Genomic DNA, 21661 nt, shown 5'->3' on the forward strand with positions numbered 1-21661 from the left:
TATTTCATTTCAATTTATATTATTGCTATGAATAGGAACAGTCACTGGCATATATCTTCTGAGATATCCACAGGGAATACATCCTTAGGAACAACCCAGCCAGCTACAGCATTCCCTTTGAATAGCAAGCAGAACATATGAAGGTCTCCTCTATAATTCCTATAAGAAATGAACAATTGGGATTTGAGACTGTAAATCTTTGGGGGCAGGATATGTCATTTCTGTTTGTACAATACCTAGCACAATGGGGCCCGACTTGTTTGTGGTCTTTAGATGCTAGTAGTCATAATAATAATGGGAGTATCTCAACCAATCACTCTACGATCTTTCAAAACTGAAAAGGAGCTTAGATCACCTCAGATCACCCTAGTTTCAATACAACCAATCACTCCAATACCACTGAAAAGATCCTCTTAAAGGAAAATTAAGGATTAGATTTGTCTAGCAAATAGTTACCTATATTGGAGTGTGTGTGTGTGTGTATACACACACAATAAACTTTGTTGTGAAGCAGGAACACAATTTATCATTACCACAACGACCGTACACCACAGACCATGCGCTGCAACCTGAGTTCTGCTCCCCTCAGCCTTCTGCACACACTCCTTAACTAGGTTATTTCTCCCTAATGCTATTAGTAGTGACTGTTTGGTATACTAGTTGGCTGTACTGGAAGGGCAGAGTCTGGCAAAGGGCTGTTTGCAGAAAGGTGGTAAAAAAGGAAGGTTGGCATGCCAGGGAAGGAGCCAGAGCTCAGGTTGTAGTGCATGGTCTGTGATGTATGGCAGTTGTGAACATAATAAGGTGTGTTCTTGGGGCTGGAGTAGTAGGGCATATATGCTGGTAGGCAGCTTATCTTTCATTTCCTTTTTGTGAGTTTGTGTGAGGTGTGTTATACGAGTAACAATTCTGGCTGCTGGTTACTTGTGGCAGCAGGCAGTGCTCTATCCCTACTCCCAACCCACCCCCCATGGTGATGGTGGGAGTCCTATGCACAAGGAGAAGGGCAGCTGCTGATGGAGAAGATTTGATCCATCAGCAGCTGTGCATGAACCATCCGCCACTTAGGATAAAATCTGACAGGAAAGGTTTCATCTGAAATGACCAGGTTAGTGTGCACAGCACATAATATTACAAATAATGATCTTAAAATTCAACTAAAATGGACCATACAATCCAGTATTAAAAAAACCTCAGTCCCTGCACACTGCACAAGATTTACGCCAGGCACACCTCTGTATCAAGTTTCATGTTGACATTGCCTATCTATGAAAATCAATGAAAAGTAGGACTGTCATGGTAAAATTTTGCTCAAAACCCAATTTCAAAGACTGCCTATAAAAAAATCTGTGAAGAGAAACCAAACAAAATCTACACAGAACATTCAAAGAGAATAAAACCCAAAACTGTATGAAATCTCACATCCATAGGCTACCTCTCTTAAAACATAAGAACGGCCAGAATGGGTCAGGCCAATGGTCCATCTAGCCCAGTATCCTCTCTTCTGACAGTGGCCATTGCCAGGTGCCCTAGAGGGAATGAACAAAACTGGTAATCATCAAGTGATCGATCTTCTGTCTCTCATTCCGAGCTTCTGTTAAATAAAGGATAGAAACACTTTAGAGCATGGTTTTGCATCCCTGCCCATCCTGGCTAATAGCTATCGATGGACTATTCTCCATGAAGTTATCTAGTTCTCTTTTGAACCCTGTTCAAAACCAGGAATATATGCCCCCATTGCCCTGCCTAACTACAGAGTCACTAACAGGAGCTTCCATTGCGCGTGCACACACACACGCACCATATTTAGCAGTGATAGCTATGTGTTAATTTTCAGACCCATCTGATAAGTAAATGTTATGTATAATTTTCCCAAAATCATCCCTTCCCAAGGCACGGGATGGGAAACTTTCAGACTTGGACAGATGACAGCTTTTTAGCATATAACCATGGCATGACTTCAAAAATCTCATAGTCCTGGAAAAGAAGTTTATAATACTGAGAGATTTCCAGCACCTCCAGTGAGCCAAGCTTTCACTTTTAACCGTGAAGGGAAGGACCCATAATAACTGACTGAAACAGAGCTGGTTGAATTTTTCATATATAAGAATTTTTTTGGGTTGAAAAATGGCCTGTTTTTCAAAGCCAAAATGGAGTTTTTTGTTTTTCGTGACAAAGTTCAGGCCATTTTCCCCATATTTTTTTCAACATTTGGATTGAAAAAATGCTCAGAAATGTTATTGAAATACATATTGAAAGTTTTGGCTTGCTGGGGTTTTGGTCAATGAAAAGAATCATTGTGATTATGTTTTCAATACTTTTAGCAATTAAAATTAAATTAAAAGTCAATAAAGATGCAAAAATATTAAAAATAGGTTAATGTCAAACACTTTGAAATAATAACCTTTCGAAATTTGATTTTTTTGTGAAAATAGATTTTCAGTTTTTGACTAGTGCTGCTTTAAAGTCATGAAATGTTTATGTGCAGAAAAGCTAATTTTCATTCTCTCTAGAGGTTCGTATGGCTTCCCATGAGCCCTGCACAGTTGGATTCATGATGATTAAGGCACCTGGCTTTCCAAGCAGAGGAATAGGATAAATAGTTCCAATGAAAACTGTAAAACTCTCTAAAATAAGTTAAAGCAACTCTGTTGCTGTTTTGGAGGAGAGGTGAGATAACCCAGAGGAGGAAAATGTCAATGAAATGTCAATTTTTGTTTTGTTTTGATCATTCTAATGATCAGAGTTCTCTGAAAGCTTGGTAAATTTGAAGACATTTAACTACAAGCACTTGGAAATGCAAAAGCTGAGCAGTTCATTTCAAACATCAGTTTTAGTCAGGAGATTGAAAATGCATCTTCAGATTATATTCAACCCTACCTTAAGTTTTCATATCAATTTCATCATTTTTCAATAGAAGAAGCTCTGTGGTATTGGTGACTGCACCTTTAAGTGACTTATCTTTCCAGATAGGAGGTCTCAGGGATAAGCACTGCAGAAGCCCATGTTCTGTTATGCAGAGGCATTTGGAAACTTGATGGCCAAATGAAGAGGATCTCTTTCAAGCGTCTTGGGCCAAGAGTGATTAACAAACACCACAAACTTCATGTCCTGAAGTACCATTTAGCATCTGATCCTGTCCCCACTGAAGTCCACAGCAACACTTCAGCTGTCTTCAATTGTTTAATATAGGGGCTTCTAATTCTTGGAGCTTATGCAGGGCCAAACCCCACAAACCTCATTCGTATTGTGTAGTATCTGACTCGTGTACAGTCCCATTGAAGTCAGTGTGAATACTTGTGAGTAAGATACTCTAGACATAAGTAAAAACATCAGAATCTGGCCTTTGGATTGAAATTAACCACACAACTAATAAATAAAAAAAAATAGATACATGAAACTGTAATAAAACATCTTTCAGAAGCAGTTTCCGCCAGAGCTACCATACAAGGTTCTTCTCATACATATATGCAAAATATAGGTGATTTTTATTTTGAATACAGCATGTCTACAACCAAACAGGCACAATATAGCATAATTGCTTAGGTGCCAAAACATACACCTGAGCAACAACCATACGCTAAGAAACATTTTCTCAGACACACTGCACTTTGGAGAGAACAGATGATCCTATTACAGACTTATCAAAGCAGCTGGGATTAGTAGAGATAAAACAACTTTGAGTGCTGGTCTCTTTCTTTCCTTGCTCTTTTGTTTGTCTAAATAGCTGTTTTGGTGAGTGCAGAGAAATAATAGGAGGTAATTATTGCTTCATGTAATGTTCCATGTTTGGTTTTGTAATCCTTCAGTTCAGTTTATTTTCATTTTATGCAAAAAAGCTCCCCCTGGAATATTATAATCTCCTTCTAGCTTTCTAGAGCTCTCCTCTTCCTTTTGAAAGGTTCCCCGTTTCAAATGCACCTGATTGTGATGCAAGGTCAGAGAACCAGGCATCGAATTCACTGACCCAGGGCTGCAATTTTAACAAGAGTGCTCACTGATTAACACAAACACATAGAAGAATAGGAAACCACAAGGTAAGCCAGAATCAGGGCATCAGGAACTTCCTCCTATTCTCACTATATTCAGTGGCTCATCTCACTTTGCCTTCATTGGTGCAGGCATTAAGGGCCAGATTTTCAAAGGTTCTTAAAGATGCATATAATCACCTAATGAGATTTTCAGAAGTGCCAAGGGCCCAGATTTTTAATCGACGGTTAATGGGATTTTTAAGTGCCTAAATCACTTTTGAAAATGAGATTTAGGCTCCTAAATCAGTTAGGTATCACAATACTGAATTCAGCAATACCTTAGGTGCCTGAATCTGGCGCCATTTGAGTTCAGTGGGTTTTTGATCAACATCTTGGTCTCTTAAGTTCCTACACAATCTTCGTCTCTGCTCTTTCTACTCAGTGATCCCTTAAATTTCTATAGGTTTTTCACTAGATTATTTCTGGTAAAACTGGTCTTTATAGCCTAGGGAGGGTTTCCATGAGGGCTGTCAATTAATCACAGTTAACTCACACGATTAACTCAAAAAATTAATTGCGATTAAAAAAATTGTGATTAATTGCAATTTTAATCACATTGTTAAACAATAGAATACCAATTGAAATTTATTAAATATATTGGATGTTTTTCTACATTTTCATATATAGTATTCTGTGTTGTAATTTAAATCAAAGTGTATATTATTTCTGATTACAAATATTTGCACTGTTAAAATAAACAAAAGAAATATACTTTGCAATTTCCCTCATACAAGTACTGTAGTGCAATCTTTTTGTCTTGAAAGTGCAATTTACAAATGTAAATTTTTTTTGTTACAAAACTGCACTCAAAAACAAAACAATGTAAAACTTCAGCGCCTACAAGTCCACTCTATCCTACTTCTTGTGCAGCCAATCACTAAGACAAACAAGTTTGTTACGTTTATAGGAGATATTGCTGCCCTCTTCTTATTTAGAATGTCACCAGAAAGTGAGAACAGGCATTTGCATGGCACTTTTGTAGCCAGCACTGCAAGGTATTAACATGCCAGATATGCTAAACATTCGTATACTCCTTCATGCCTAAGTGCTTTCCTAACCCAAAGCCCAGCAACCAAGATCCTGCATACATTTGTGTGAGTATCTCTAGTCGTTTCAGTGATCCTATGGAAAATTAGCAATGTCTATACACTGCAGTCTAATTACCAAAAATATCAGTGGAGTAGCAGGTAGTGTTTTACAAAATAATACTCTACTCGGTAGGAAAGGCCACCATTCCAGAGGACATGCTTCCGTGCTGATGATGCTCATTAAAAAAAATGCGTTAATTACATTTGTGACTGATTGATTTGTGAAGATTGTATGTCCCTGCTCTGTTTTACCCACATTATGCCATATATTTCATATTATAGCAGTCTCGGATGTTGGCCCAACACATGCTGTTCATTTTAAGGACACTTTCATTGTAGGTTTCACAAAACGCAAAGAAGGTACTAATGTGAGATTAAAGATAGCTACAGCACTTGACTCAAGGTTTAAGAATCTGAAGTGCCTTCCAAAAATCTGAGAGGGACGAGGCGTGGTTCATGCTTTCAGAAATCTTAAAAGAGCAACACTCCGATGTGGAAACTACAGAACCCGAATCACCAAAAAAAGAAAATCAACCTTCTGCTGGTGGCATCTGACTCAGATGATGAAAATGAACATGCATTGGTCCATACTGCTTTAGATTGTTATTGAGCAGTACCTGTCATCAGCATGGATGCATGTCCCCTGAAATGGTGGTTGAAGCATGAAGGGACATATAAATCTTTAGCGCATCTAGCACATAAATATCTTGCGATGCTGGCTACAACAGTGCCATGCAAATGCCTGTTCTCACTTTCAGGTGACATTGTAAACAAGAAGCGGGCAGCATTATCTCCTGCAAATGTAAACAAACTCGTTTGTCTAAGCGATTGGCTGAACAATTAGTAGTACTTAGTGGTGCAGGCTCTAAAATGTTACTTTGTTTTATTTTTGAATGCAGTTTTTTTGTACAAAATTCTACATTGGAAGTTAAACTTTCATGATAAAGAGTTTGCATTACAGTATTTGTATTAGGTGAATTGAAAAATACTATTTCTTTTGTTTTATTTACAGTGCAAATACTTGTAATCAAAAATAAAAAATAAAGTGATTTGCACACTTTGTATTCTGTGTTATAACTGAAATTGATATATGAAAATGTAGAAAACATCCAAAATATTTAAATGGTATTCTATTATTGTTTAATAGTGTGATTGATCACACGATTAATCATGATTAATTTTTTTAATCACTTGAGAACCCTAGTTTGCCTTGCTCTTAAGGGGGCCTTTGTAGCACTTTAGATAATGCAAGATTTATATTTACTGTCCTTTTAAAGATTGGAGATCAGCTGAAGCAATCAAAGGGGACCTCTCTGGGGAGCAGGGGGTGATTGCAGCAGCAAAGTGTGGTGTTCTCTGAAAGGACTCAGCACAATGGGACTTGTGCAAGCTGTATGGGTAGTTTTGGATACCAAGTTTAATGGAACTCCAATTTTAAAATTGCCCCATGTCTAGGAGTGTAACATTTGGCCAGCCACTGAATTACAGTGATCTGACCCCTCTGAGATGAACCTACCCAGAAGGTGCTGTAGATTGTTGCAAGGAAAGCCAGGGCTGCCCAGAGGATTCAGGGGGCCTGGGGCAAAGCAATTTTGGGGGCCTCTTCCATAAAAAAAAGTTGCAATACTATAGAATACTAAAATCTTCTGGGGGCCCTTGTGGGGCCTGGGGTCTGGGGCAAATTGCCCCAGTTGCCCCCCTGCCCTTGGCAGCCCTGAGGAAAGCTGCCAGCAAAGATTCATTTGCAAACACTCTGGCTGTTAGAGAGCTGGAGGGCCATCATATGGAGGCAGGAAGACTCTTATACCAGCTAAAGGATGAGCATTTAAAAGAAGTCTGACTCTTTGTGCCTTCCTGGGACAAGTTGAAGTAAAATTGCAGTAAAAAGCCCCTTAGCTTTAATCAGCTATATAAGAGACCACTTAAAGAGTGAAGAGCTGAAAGAGTTAGAAGATCAGGAATTGTCTACATTGCTAGAGTTAAAAGATCAGATTTTACACAACAGTGCTCTTGCAAGAGAGGAGCAAACCGAAGGAACTAAAGTAGAGACAATTCATAAACTATATGCCAAGAAATTAAAGTTGCTTGAAACAGTTTCAAGAAAGAATGAAGGAAATTAAAAGCCAACCCGCTGCGGAAAATCTGTCATCTTCTCCTCAGAAAAGAGAACCCATTTTAAAAAGATTTTCAAACAGGACAGATTGGGAACTCCCAGCAAAAGGATAGGTCAAGTTTAAACAGGCTTACCCAAATGGAAAGTGGGATTCAAAAGCGGTACATTGAGGCAGAGATATGGACACTAAAATCAGAGCAGTTTTCCCAGGATGGTGCTTCAGGAATCACTTGGAAAGAAAAACTAATGAGCCTGCTGTGACGATGCGGTTCTGGCAGGACCCAACTGAGAGTGCCAGTTCAGGACCAATTGCTCAAACGGGCAGTCACAGCCCAAGGCTGGGGTTTTTTCACCTCTAAGGCAAACCAAACCAGCCAGACAAAAAGGACTTCGGTTTCACCCCACTGGCTAACCACAAGTCACACAAGCAATTTCCTTAGACACTCCAGTCTCCCAGTATCACCACCAGTGCCACTCATCCTGGGGATGAATGGTTATGAAAACCAACACTCCAGTAAAAGAAAAAGGTTCTCTCGATCCCAAAGGACCAAGCCCCAGACCCAAGTCAATATACATGTCAGATGTTACCCACAAATCACGCTGTTGCCAATCCTTTAGAATCTAAAATCTAAAGGTTTATTCATAAAAGGAAAAAGATAGAGATGAGAGCTAGAATTGGTTAAAAGGAATCAATTACATACAGTAATGGCAAAGTTCTTAGTTCAGGCTTGTAGCAGTGATGGAGTAAACTGCAGGTTCAAATCAAGTCTCTGGAGAATATCCCCCGCTGGGATGAGTCATCAGTCCTTTGTGTAGAGCTTCAGTTTGTAGCAAAGTCCCTCCAGAGGTAGGAAGCAGGATTGAAGACCAAATGGAGATGAGGCATCAGCCTTATATAGGCACTTCCAGGTGTAAGAACACTTCTTTGTTCTTACTGTGGAAAATTACAGCAAAATGGAGTCTGCAGTCACATGGGCCAGTTTCTGCCCACCCTGCTGAGTCACAAGGCATATCTGCCTCCTCTCAATGGGTCAATTGTGTAGCTGATGGTCCTTAATGGGCCATCAAGCAGGCTAAGCAGAGCTAATACCCACTTGTCTGGGATCTCTCCCAGTAACACAGCACAAGTTTGAAATACAGACAGCATACAACCAATATTTATAACTTCAACTACAAAATGATACAGACATACAGACAGCATAATCATAATCAGTAACTCATAACTTGGTCTTAGATACCTTATATGACCCTCTTTACATAAGATCTGGTGCCACTACAGGACCTTGGTTGCAACCCATGTTCTATATGTCCCAGTTTATATCAATAACGTCACACCTGCTGAAACTAAGGAGCACCAGAAACAAGACACAACTGAACTGTTCCTGCAGCTCTCAAGAGCAGCACAGGAGCCAAAAGAGACATCACAGTATTTCCTAGTTCAAGCACTTGATTTGAGAATATTTCCTGTCCTGTTTATGTAACACTTTAAAAATTAGCAAAAGGCTTATATAAATAAAATTTATTATGAAACAAAAGGCAAAAAACTATTATGTACATAGTTTAGTCCTATTCAGTGTCTACTCGGCGCTTCTTAGCTTGTCTCTTGTATTCATTAAATGGAGCATCTCTTGTCACTGTCCAGCAATAGTCTGCAAGCATTGATGGGCTCCATTTGCCCTGATAGCCTGCCAGGAGATTCCACTGCTGTAGTCTGGAGCCCAACAGCTCTGCCTTACTCTTGGGTAGTTCCAAATCCCTGACAAGGTCATTCAGTTCACCTTGTGTTATGAGGTGTGGTTCAGAGGAGGAAGATGGGAGAAAATGTTGGTCCTGTGTCATTGATGGTTCAGGACCAGAAGTTTCATCCTCTTCCTCTTTCTCATCTGACTCAAGTGAGAATGATTCTGGTGCATCAGGAACTGGCAGTCCTTCTCCGTGGGGTACTGGGTATATAGCTGATGGAATGTTTGGATAATGCACAGTCCACTTTTTCTTCTTTGACACACCTTTCCCAATTGGAGGCACCATGCAGAAGTAACAATTGCTGGTATGATCTGTTGGCTCTCTCCAAACCATTGGCACTGCAAAAGGCATAGATTTCCTTTTCCTGTTCAACCACTGGTGAAGATTTGTTGCACAGGTGTTGCAGCATATGTGTGGGGCCCACCTCTTGTCCTGATCTCCAATTTTGCAGCCAAAATAAAGGTGATAGGCTTTCTTAACCATAGTGTTTATACTGCACTTTTGTGATGCAAAAGTCACTTCATCACAAACATAGCAGAAGTTATCTGCACTGTTCACACAAGTACGAGGCATCTCTGCTCACTTTGGCTAAACAGAAATGTGTCCCTTTGCAAAATCAAACACCGACAAATAAGAGAGCATGACACTGTATGATTTCTAGAGCTGATATAGGGCAATTTGTTCAGCAGAGTGATGTAAGCTTCATTATGATTGCATCATCCATGACTTCTAGGAATAACATGATGCAATTCATATCATGTATGACGCAATATCAGCTTCAGATTCCATCATTCATTGTTTTGCCTAAAAAGCAAGTACTGTCCAAACCCAGTCATAGATTTATTCATAGATCCAGTCAAAGATGTATTTTAGTCATTTCTGGTTTAAATTGAGATTGCTTCCCTTTATAACTCACTTATCCTCCGCCATTCCCAAGTCAAGGGTCGTATATACTGACCCAATAGCATATCTTGAAAACTAGAGCCAATCAACAATTTTAAGCATCATTTTCATTCTCAGTGACCTAGAACTAGTAAAGCTGGACTACATTTATTTCAGAAGCATTTTGGCTGTAGAGCAGTGTTATTACCTAGCATATAGTACATGAAACAGGCTCTTAGTAAATTCCAGATCAAACATACTCAGTTTACAGTAAGAAGACTGTTTTCCTAAATGCCAGTATGGCAAACTTACTTTGGAATCTCAAAGTCAAGATGTCTTTTCTGACACTTGCAATTTCACCAGTAATAAATGTTCTGCTGGCCAAACTCTGCTCTTTTACAGTTATCCTCACAGGAGTTGCATGGGTGTTAGGAAGTGCAGTGTGACTCCACAAATGGAACTTAGGTAACAATTCTGTTGGTGATGTGGAGCCACACTGGAGTCCAGATTTCTCTCCCATGGCAGTACTGGCTCTGCTCTGATGGCAAAGAGTTAGAATAAAAAGTAACAAAACCTTTTTGTGACTGAAGTTAGCACAGATGTGAGTCTGAAAATAAACAGGACAAAGCTTTGCTGAGTAAGAAGATGTTTACATGGTCAATTTTTTCAGTAGGGACCAGATTCAGTCTGTCTCTCCTATTCAGCAAGGCAATGAAATACATGCATAACAGGGATGGATGGACTTAAGCACATGCTTAAGTATTTTGCTGAACTGAGCCCTCAGGGAGTGCCAGACTGAGACTTTGAATTTAGATAGCATATTGCAAAGAACCAGCAGTAGAAAGTCTCCTGTTTCCATGTATCCCCAGAAATTCTCAGTCAATAGCTTTTTTTTTTTTTGGAGTCCTCCTTGAACTGCAAGAGTGGCCTACTTTGGGGAACCTAGGAATGGTACCTAGACATTTCATTGCTATTTTCTTTGATTTATGATTTCTGAGTCCTATAGCTGTTATCCTTTGATTCTTGGAATTTTCCAAAGTTATGCTCTAACCAGCTAAAAGGGAAGTGGGAATTCTTTGCTTTCTTTCTGCAAGTCTGATTGTTTGGTTGATACCAGCCAGTAAAGTATATCTATGAAATACATTGTTGCCTTGGGAAATTTGCCATTTTGACATCTCCTTCCCCACCCCCAAAAAGTCAGTTTTTCCAGGGTAGAGGAAAAAAGCTTTATCTATGAATTCATAAACCACACTCTAACCTCATAAATTAGTGATGGAGTAACCTCAAACAGTTCAGTGACGGGGTACTTCTATGACCTATCAGAAACCATGGAGAACCTGATCAAGCCATATCTCCCTCTCTTTCCACATTCTCTTTCCTACCGAGTAGAGTATTATTTTGTAAAACACTACCTGCTACTCCACTGATATTTTTGGTAAATAGACTGCAGTGTATAGACATTGCTAATTTTCCATAGGATCACTGAAACGACTAGAGATACTCACACAAATGTATGCAGGATCTTGGTTGCTGGGCTTTGGGTTAGGAAAGCACTTAGGCATGTGAGCCATTGATGTCAAAAGGTAAACAGGTGCTTAAGTGTTTTTCTGGATTGGGACCTTCGGAGCTAGACAGTGTCCAGGGTCAAGAGGGCAGGACTAGGGTATGTTGTGCCAGAAAGTGGGGATAGTCTCTGGTCTTTGGGAGGCAGAGCCGAGTTGTGGCTTTCTGACATCAAGTCACGACTCTCCTCTCCTTGCCAGGCTCCCTGCTCCTCTTTCAGGCTGTATTCTTCTCCTCCAGGTGTTTCTCCTTCAAGTGGTTCTTGACTTTTTCTTCACACCAGAAGCTGACAGGGTAAACTGGGTTGCATAAGCAGCGGAGACTGGAGTAGATGAACTGTCACATTGCTGCAAACAGCATACAAGCAAGATCAGAGCAATCAGCAAGAGACAGGATGAGGGAGTGGGCGGTGGCAAGGATATGTTTCCTTGTAATATATTGTTCAACCACTAAGTGACTCTGCTGTATAGAATTCTGGTCAGAAGTATGACCAAGTGGAGCTGGTTGCAAGTTGGAGAGGGATGGAAAATTTGAGGGCTTGACTAAATGAAAATGTTCATTGAAACATTTCCTCAAGTGTTCAGGGTTATTTTTGTTTTGTTGATTTGTTTCCCTCCCAGAAAGCTGAAAACCTGAACTCTGAAAATTTTGGCCCAAACCTGAATTTTGGTGGAGTTTGGTGGACAGTCTTTTCCCCAGCAATTTTTAATGAAAAACTTCAGTTTTCAGACTAAAGTTTTTAGTTTTCAGTTGTCAAAAATACCCCTCCCTCTCTAATTTGTGGGGTGAGGATGGGAGGGAGTTTGGGTTTTCAGCAAAAAGTAGAAAATTTCCACTGAAATTTTTGGCAAAAAAGTGTTTTTTGTTGACATTTTGGGGGGGAGGAAAACCAATTTTCAGATCAGTTGTATTGCCACCCTAAACTGTCTAGTCCCTAAAAGACTGACTTCAGTGGGACTTAAGCATGTGCTTAAGTGCTATGCTGAAAAGAGTCAGACTCCTTAATAGAAACAGTCTGGGAATAGTAATGTTCCTGCTAACCAGAACAAAATTAGTTAATCAGCATTAAGTATGATGCATTACTTCCATTATTAAAATATACATTTTGCTCATTATTAGGCTTAGCCTGTGGAAGCTTCCAACTGAATCCGTTTTTAAAGCTGGTCAAAAACCTGGAAAAAATACACAATTTTTAATGTAAAAAAAAATTCATCCACATTTTCACAATTTCCCCCAGCTCTACACTTGATGGAAAAATGAGAAAACACTTCTTCAAAAATGTTCCATTTTTTAAAAGATTTGAAATATTGACTGAAATTTCTCATTTATAAATTTCACATTTCAAACAAATGTTGGCCCCCACTATTTTGGGCCAACATCCATGTTTTGCTTATAGTGCATGTGCTTTGTTGTAGTATAGTTATTCTTGAGTGTTGGGTTATTGACTGCTTGTTACTGTTCTCCTTCACAGAAATGCTCCATTGATGTATTTCTTTCATTAAAAATGGAAGTGAGGATGGGGGAACACATGTATGAAGAAAAGTGTGAACTTTACAAACAGATATTATTTCTACGGTTTCTTGACTAAGTACTGGTCTAGACGGACCATGGGTCTGATCCAGTCTGGCAATTCACATGTTCCTATGAAAAAAGGTAGCTTCAACTTTTGGCCCACCAATATTTGCAATATTCCTCTTAAATTCACTTCATGATTTTGAGGAAAATGTCACTTCTTAAGGAAAGCACTTAAGCACGTATTTAATTTACATGCATGTCTGGTCCTGCAGATGTCAAAATTGAGCATGCGCTTAAGCATTTCGCTGAACTGCTGGCTGGAAAAGGAAACTTGTCCTTTTATTTTTCATTACTTTAAAATTTAAATGGCGGCATAACAGTCACGTCTGAAGTGTCACTGTTTCATTAGTACAACTTAGTTTTGTCTTGCTCAGTAAATCCTGCGCTTGTTATTTAGGAATTACATACACTGGCACGTCATTCCCCCCCATGCTGAATGTTTCCCTCCTGAATCTAGCAAACCCAGCAGTTTAGTGTAAATGCTCATAGCGGATTAAACACCAAGCCTTAACTGATACTTATTGGAAAACAGCTTTCACAGAAAAGAGAAGAGAGGTGACAATATTCAAGACATATACATAATAAAAGCATCAGAGAGGCATGGGGGGGGTGGGTGGCAAAGGAGGAATGGCAAAGTGATGCATAATTCATGAGGTAAATTAATCAAGTCTTCTTTCCTATGTCCATTCCAATTATATGGAACACGCTTAATGATCAGGTTAATTTTTTTCTTTTTCTTTTTTTTTCTTTGCTTTGCTACAAAAGGCTAAACAGTGGATATGATGATATGTGAATGAATTGAAGGCTGCAATTTAGAGCAGCATCTAAAAGATTTCTGTCTTGTGCTTTCATTGTGGCAAGGTCTTTTTCTTTCAGTTGGTGGGGAGTTGTGGAAAGAGAGGGCAGGGGTTGGTGTGCGTTAGAGCAGATAGATTGAGTAAAATTATTTTCCTTCATGCTTGGCTAGGCCTTAGTGTGAAGAAGGGGACCCAGCTTAGGGCTGGTGGCAGATTCCAGATAAAAAAAGCTTCAGTTCTAACTGATCTTCCATGCATTCTGTCAGGCCTTGAGTGGAAGGCGGGGGAAGGAACAATGGAAGCAACCTGAGCAAAAGCTAGTGGTGAATGCCTGGGCCAAGGCTCCTGTGAAACTAGTGGGAAAAACAAAAGCAATAGACAGGGCTTTGCCTTGAAATGGTTTCTATAGTCCCCACAAAAAGAGAGCCATTGAGTTGGGAACAAAGTCCCGTCGATAAGTATGTACAATTTGCACACAAATCCCCACAAACATATGTATACGCATGGCTTTTAAGAAAAATTGAAAATTTAGCATCCAAGCTGCCATCACCCCTTAAAGGACCTGATTGAAAGCCCATTAAAATCAACTGGCAGGCCCAAAGCTCTAGTTCAGATGTCAATGGAAACATCTAGGTCCTGATTCAGCAAGGCACTCAAGCATATGCATGTCTTTAAGTGGTATGAATTACAATCATGGGCTACTCACATGCTTAAAATTAGGCACATGCCTATGTACCTTGCTGTATCAGGGATTTTGTGACATTTAGAATCTGAGAACCTTCAAAAAATAAATGAATTTAATTTTACAGTTCAGAAAGCCCTCCTTAAATTGTATTAAGTTTAGGACTGGGTGAACTATTTATAATGATGGACTTGTTTGAGAAATTTCTTAATCTGAGCAAACAATTCTGCAAATTTGAACAATTATTTAATGAGAATGTTTGTTGACAAACTACAAGCTAGATGTTCAGCTAGTGCAAATTGGCATAGCTCCACTGCAGTCAAACCAGAAGTCTATGGCTTGCCCAGGAAAAGTTAGCTACAGCTGTTCTTTCAAAAAATTGATATATGATATTCATCCCATGTGACTGATCTTCTTACTCTAGTGGATTGGCTTCTGCTCCTTGACTGGATCATGAATGCACCTGTAGTGGAGATGGCTAGGGTGTAAGCGACTGGGTTTCAAATATCTCAGACAGAAGATGGGAGTTGGGAGTAATTTATGCAGTGCTCACAGGAGGCAGGCAGTACTAGTGAATTTAAGAATACTAATTTTCCATTTTGAGTCAAATAGACTTGTCTGGGATGTCGCTGCTGGAAAAAAATATGGCTATTATGATCTTTATTGTGAGAGCTCAGTACTAAAATGGAAGTCCTCCCAGCACATTCACACATAGTAAATATGAATACATGTGTATGCCTAGGTGTGCAAGAGATGGCTAGATAATTGTCTTGCTCCTCTGACTGCCTCTATGCCAGAATTGTGGCCAAGTCTTTTGTGCAAGTGCATGACCTATTCCATAATTGTGCCTTACACTGTGGATTCAGAAACCCATAGTTATCTGTTGAATGTACTAGCCTCCAATTCTCTATCACTTGTCCATCTGCCACACTGCTTGTCACAAATTACTTAAAATGTGGTTTCACCTTGTAAGTGACCTGGCAGAAATTGCATCATGAGGTTCCATGTTCACTGTGGTTCACTGATCTCCTTATTAAATATTCTCAGATCACATAGCAAAAAGGGTTTTTACTTCCTTACTCCCAGTTGCCAGACCCAGAGAGTCACCATGTTTTTTTTCCCCATCTTGTGTACCATCCCAGCAACAGAGGTTTTGCCAGCCAAATTAAGCCTTCATCTATGGCTGTGCAACCTCACTTCCTTCAGTTTATGTTGTCTGTGACACCTGTGCAGTTCCACTGAATTTTAATGGATTACACAGGCACCAAAGCTCTCAGAGGGCTCTCAGATGCCTTTCTGTAGGCTGTCCTTTTAATCAACCCAGGCCCAAATATGGGACATAATGTGGGACAAAGACTCAAGATGATGGACACCCAACAATTATTTATGCAGCAATTTCGTTGCTTGAAAATTAGTCTAAGCAAATGGTGAAGATGGAAAGTATTTACCGGATGATTCCTGATTTATACTTTTACTACATTTTTAAATAAGCATTTAAAAAAGAAGCCACTTTGAAGTATGTTCTGCAAATCTATGTGCCGTAGAATTTACCAGGGCATTTGGGGAACACGGGTATTTTAATTTCTGGAGTTAGAGAATACTGGAAATCAGCCTTCCAGGAAAATTATTTCTGAATCACCAGTGTCTCAACAAAAGGAAAATATGCATTATTTTTCTTGACATGAAAGACATAGCAGAGAGATGATACATTATGAGCATCTAGTTCAGGGGTCCCCAACGTGGTGCCTTCAGGTGCCATGGCGCTCGCCAGGGCATCTAAGTGCGCCCGCGTACTGGCTGGCAGACAAGCATCCGCTGAAATGCCACTGAAATTCAGCATCATTTTGGCAGCGATGCCTCTAGATGATGCCACTTGTCGGTGGTATTTTAGCGGATGCTCGTCAGCCTCCACAGTCCTCCGTGGCTCGTTGTCTGCTGACCACCAGACAAAAAAAGTTGGGGACCACTTATCTAGTCTGACCACCTTCATAACTCAGGTCAGAGAATTTCATCAGAGAATTCCTTTATCTAGTCTAGTTTGTTAGTGGGCTTCTAAAATAGCAACTGCCAGTGATCAACAAAAAGGTGACAAATGTTGGAGACAGTGCTGGGGTAAAAGGAATGGTAGTTGCATCTCCTCTGGAAAATTGGTACTGCTCCTTGCCTTCTCCAGAATATCTGCTCCAGATAGAGAAAGACAAGCGAAGCCCTTTCTGCAAATGTGCTCTAACCCACAAAACTTGACTCCATGGTTTGACTGCTGAAGCTGCAGAGCTGTGTTTTTTAAGACACTGTGATGATGCTTTTTCTCATTGATGCTGTGTCCAGAGACTTGGCTTCATGGATGCCCTGTCTAGATACATTTCTTGACTGAAGACCTTTCTTACAGGTTCCTGATGGAGATTAACTGAGTATCAGTTTGCAGATGAACTACAATACCGTGTGCTACATCAGTTTTTCACTGAAGCCTATTATTTCTTTTTAATTATCTTGCAAAAGTCCTAGAAGCCCAAATCAGGATGAGGGCTCCACTGTGCTAGTGGTGCATGAAGAGATTGTAAGACCTGCCCTTGAAGACTTTACAACCTTCCTTTGGGTGGAGTTATATGAGGAAAGCCTTAACTTATTGGCCGCACACTTTCTTGAAGTCTGTCATATGCAGATAAAGTTGAGAAGACTTTGACTAACTTCTTTTATACTATTATAACATCCACCCATGCCATGTGGTGCTCTGTTCTCCACTAATGGTGGCTGGGACAGAGATAGAAGTTAACCAGCCTGCTACAGCTATGGCTACAAGAGCTGTGTCTTTTAGCTTGGACAGTAAAAGCTCACTCATTTAGATCCAAAGGCTTCTGAGTTTGACACAGCTGCCAAGAACCTGTGCAAGGGTGCCATGTTACATGATAAGAAAAGCATCTCTTTTATCAAGCTTGTTCAAAAATGATGCTTGCAGTCCAGGAATCTGCTTTCCTAAAATATTCTTCCATACGCCTCTGGAAATGGGTGCCTCACTCCCTTAGGCTCCTTGGAAAATTTCAGCCTGAGCTATCATTATAAAACTCAGTAAAGTTCATTATGAAACTGGGGAGAGACATAACATATGTTTAGGAGATATATTTCAATTGTAGGCCTGGTTCAGTCTTAACCAGTGAGAAGCTATTGTCTTTCCTTCATAAAGGCTTGCATGAGTAAATATATTACACAATACATATATTGTGCTCTCAGTCAAAGGGACTTATGCATAATATTTTCTGTGTAAAAATGGATCATGTAATGTTTTCTCTGGTCCATGCAGAATGTTTTCTCTATCCAAAGGTCATACACATATACAGTTGTATACATTGGCTTTGACATTTCTATATGTTGACCTTTGATGTCTAAGGACTCAGTTCAGTAAAGTATGTAAACAGATACTTACAGGCTTGCCTGCATGGTGAGTGAGTGCACACCAAGCCAGGATGTGAATCTAAAGCATAGCTAGGGTGACCAGATGGGATGAAGAAAATAGTAGGACTTGGAGGGGAGGGGGGAAGGTCCCACTGGCCGAGAAAGAAAAAAAAAGCAGACTTCTGCCTGCACAGCAGAAAAAAAAGTGCAGAGTCCTGGAGTCCCGCTGGCAGAAAGAGGGGAAAAAAAAGAAAGAAAGAAAGAAATGGAGTCCCACCGGCAGAGAAGAAAAAAAAAAACAACATAGTCCTGCCGGCAAAGAGAGAGAGAGAGGGGGAAAAAAAAAGCTGAGTCCCGCTGGTGGATCAAAACAAAACAAACAAACAAACAAACAAAAAAAAGAAGAGTGTGAAATATAGGGACAAATTGCATCCCAACCAAATATCGATCGGAACGCAGGACAAACGTCTAAAAATCAGGACAATCCCAATTTTATCAGGACGTCTGGTCACCCTAAGCACAGCCCGCACACACAAGAGGTTCTTTAGTGCACTTTGACATACTGCTGTTTGAAACATGAGTATGTCGAAGTGCACTATGGACCTTTATGCACATAGTATTAGGGTCCACATGATGAGGTAATGCATAGCAAACTAGTGCACTCATGTCTATTTCTTCTATTATATTTTGTCTGGTGAAATAGTGTAAAATATATTACATCAACACTATTCTTTCATCTCGGTCTACACTGTGTTTTAAGCCAGTTTCTGGCTACCTCTTTGAAAGATGTATTATCAGCACATCTCCATTACAGGAAAGTCTGCTGATCCTCATGAGCAGGGAAAAAAAGACATGTTTGAATCACAGCCCTTTGGTTCAGGTTCGAGACAAGCTGAAGAATTTGCACTACAGAAATACAACCTGGAAAGTCCAAGAACAGTTTCAGGACATGTCATCAGGGCAGACACTGTAAAGCTAGCACCTTATCCTCTTTTATATCCTTCCTTAAAACTTACCTCTGCCGTGAAACCTATAAAATACTTCTGTCTAGACTGAGTGAAGCAAGTGGCAAGCTCTGACTTGTATTATTCGGCTAAACTCTTTTGTGATCTTATCTTCCCAACCCATCCTCACTCCAGTTGTCTGTGGCAATCATGTCTGACACCTCGGCTCTCTGGGACAGGAATGTCTTGCTTGCTATTAATCTGCACAGCATTTAACACAAGTGGGCCATGATCCGAAAAGCAGACTTTGACTCCCCCAGGGAACTGATGGGTAGGATCCTCTCGGAGGCTAATATGTGGGGGAAAGGAGTCCAGGAGAGCTGGCTGTATTTTAAAGAAGCCTCAATGAGGGCGCAGGAACAAACCATCCCAATGTGCAGAAAGAATAGCAAATATGCCCGTTTGGATTAACAGAGAAATCTTTGGTAAGCTTAAACACAAAAAGGAAGCTTACAAGAAGTGAAAACGTGGATAGATGACTAGGTAGGAGTATAAAAATATTGCTAGAGTATGCAGGGGTGTAATCAGGAAGGCCAAAGCACAATTGGAGTTGCAGCTAGAAAGGGATATGAATGGTAACAAGAAGGGTTTTTACAGGTATGTTAGGAACAGTGGGGGACCCTTACTGAATGGGGGAGGCAACCTACTGACAGGTTATGCTTTTTTTGCCTTTGTCTTCACAGACAAGGTCAACTCCCAGACTGCTGCACTGGGCAGCACAGTATGGGGAGGAATTGAGTAGCCCTCAGTGGTGAAATAAAAGGTTAAGGACTATTTGGAGAAGCTGGATATGCACGAGTCCATGGGGCCAGATCTAATGCTGAAGGAGTTGACTGATGTGATTGCAGAGCCATTGGCCATTATCTTTGAAAACTCATGGCAATCGGGGGAGGTCCTGGATGATAGGAAAAAGGCAAATAGAGTACCTATCTTTAAAAAAGGGAAGAAGGAGAATGCAGGAAACTACAGAGTGATCAGCCTCCCCTCAGTCCCTGAAAAAATCATGGAGCAGGTCCTCAAGGAATTCATTTTGAAGTACTTGGAGGAGAGGAAGGTGATCAGGAACAGTCAATATGGATTCACCAAGGGCAAGTCATGCCTGACCAACCTGATTGCCTTTTATGATGAGATAACTGGCTCTGTGGATATTGGGAAAGCAGTGGACATGATATATCTTGACTTTAGCAAAGCTTTTGATGCTGTCTTCCACAGTATTCTTGCCAGCAAGTTAAAGTATGGACTGTATGAATGGACTACAAGGTGGATCGAAAGCTAGTTAGATTGTCGGGCTTAGTGGGTAGTGATCAATGGCTCAATGTCTAGTTGGCAGCCGGTATCAAATGGGGTGCCCCAAGGGTCAGTCCTTGGGCCGGTTTTATTCAACATCTTCATTAATGATCTGGATGATGGGATGGATTGCACTCTCAGCAAGTTTGCAGATAACACTAAGTTGGGGGGAAAGGTAGATACACTGGAGGGTAGAGATAGGGTCCAGAGTGATCTAGACCAGTGGTTTTCAAACTAGGGCCGCCACTTGTTCAGGGAAAGCCCCTGGCGGGCTGGGCCGGTTTGTTTATCTGCTGCATCTGCAGGTTTGGCCGATCTCAGCTCCCAGTGGCCGTGGTTCGCCGCTCCAGGCTAATGGGGGCTGCGGGAAGTAGCAGCCAGTACGTCCCTCAGCCCGCGCCATTTTCTGTAGCTCCCATTGGCCTGGAGCCTGGTTTGAGAACCACTGATCTAGACAGATTGGAGAATTGGGCAAAAAGAAATCTGATGAGGTTTAACAAGGACAAGTGCAGAGTCCTGCACTTAGGATGGAAGAATCACATGCACTGCTACAGGCTGGGGACCAACTGGCTAAGCAGCAGTTCTGCAGAAAAGGACCTGGGATTACAGTGGATGAGAAGTTGGATATGAGTCAACAGCGTGCAGTGGCATATTGGGCTGCATTAGTAGGAGCATTGCCAGCAGATCAAGGGAAGTGATTATTCCCCTCTGTTCAGCACTGGTGAGGCCACATCTGGAATACTGCATCCAGTTTTGGGTCCCCACTACAGAAAGGACAAATTGGAGAGAGTCCAGCGGAGAGCAATGAAAATGATTAGGGGGCCGGGGCACATGACTTATGAGGAGAAGTTGAGGGAAGATGACTTTAGTCTGCAGAAGAGAAGAGTGAGGGGGGATTTGATAGCAGCCTTCAACTACTTGAAGGGGGGTTCCAAAGAGGATGGAGCTCAGCTGTTCAGTGGTGGCAGATGACAGAACAAGGAGCAATTGTCTCAAGTTGCAGTGGCGGAGGTCTAGGTTGGATATTAGGAAAAACTATTTCACTAGGAGAGTGGTGAAGCACTGGAATGGGTTACCTATGGAGGTGGTGGAATCTCCATCCTCAAAGGTTTTTAAAGCCCAGTTTGACAAAGCCCTGGCTGGGATGATTTAGTTGGTATTGGTCCTGCTTTGAGCAGGGAGTTGGACTAGATGACCTTCTGTGGTCTCTTTCAACCCTAATCTTCTGATTCTAAGATCCTTGGTTAGGGTTCCTTGGCACTCACATTAAGAGTACTAACAATAACAGGTCTGGGACTGGGGAATCTCATTCAGACAAGCTTCTATTTCACCAACAGTTCCAAGAGAAATGTGAGTTGTCAAAGGTAGATCCTCTAAAAACCTTCCCTGTGTGCCAGGCAAACATTTACATAAAAACAAGACCATTAAAAATAAACTGTTGAAGTGTTAAAGGAACTGACCATTAGAATCTGAATCCAACTGAGTGGTTGGTTAAATATGTTACTG

The sequence above is a fragment of the Gopherus evgoodei genome, chromosome 9, assembly GCF_007399415.2.
Source record: "Gopherus evgoodei ecotype Sinaloan lineage chromosome 9, rGopEvg1_v1.p, whole genome shotgun sequence".
Classification (NCBI taxonomy): domain Eukaryota; kingdom Metazoa; phylum Chordata; order Testudines; family Testudinidae; genus Gopherus; species Gopherus evgoodei.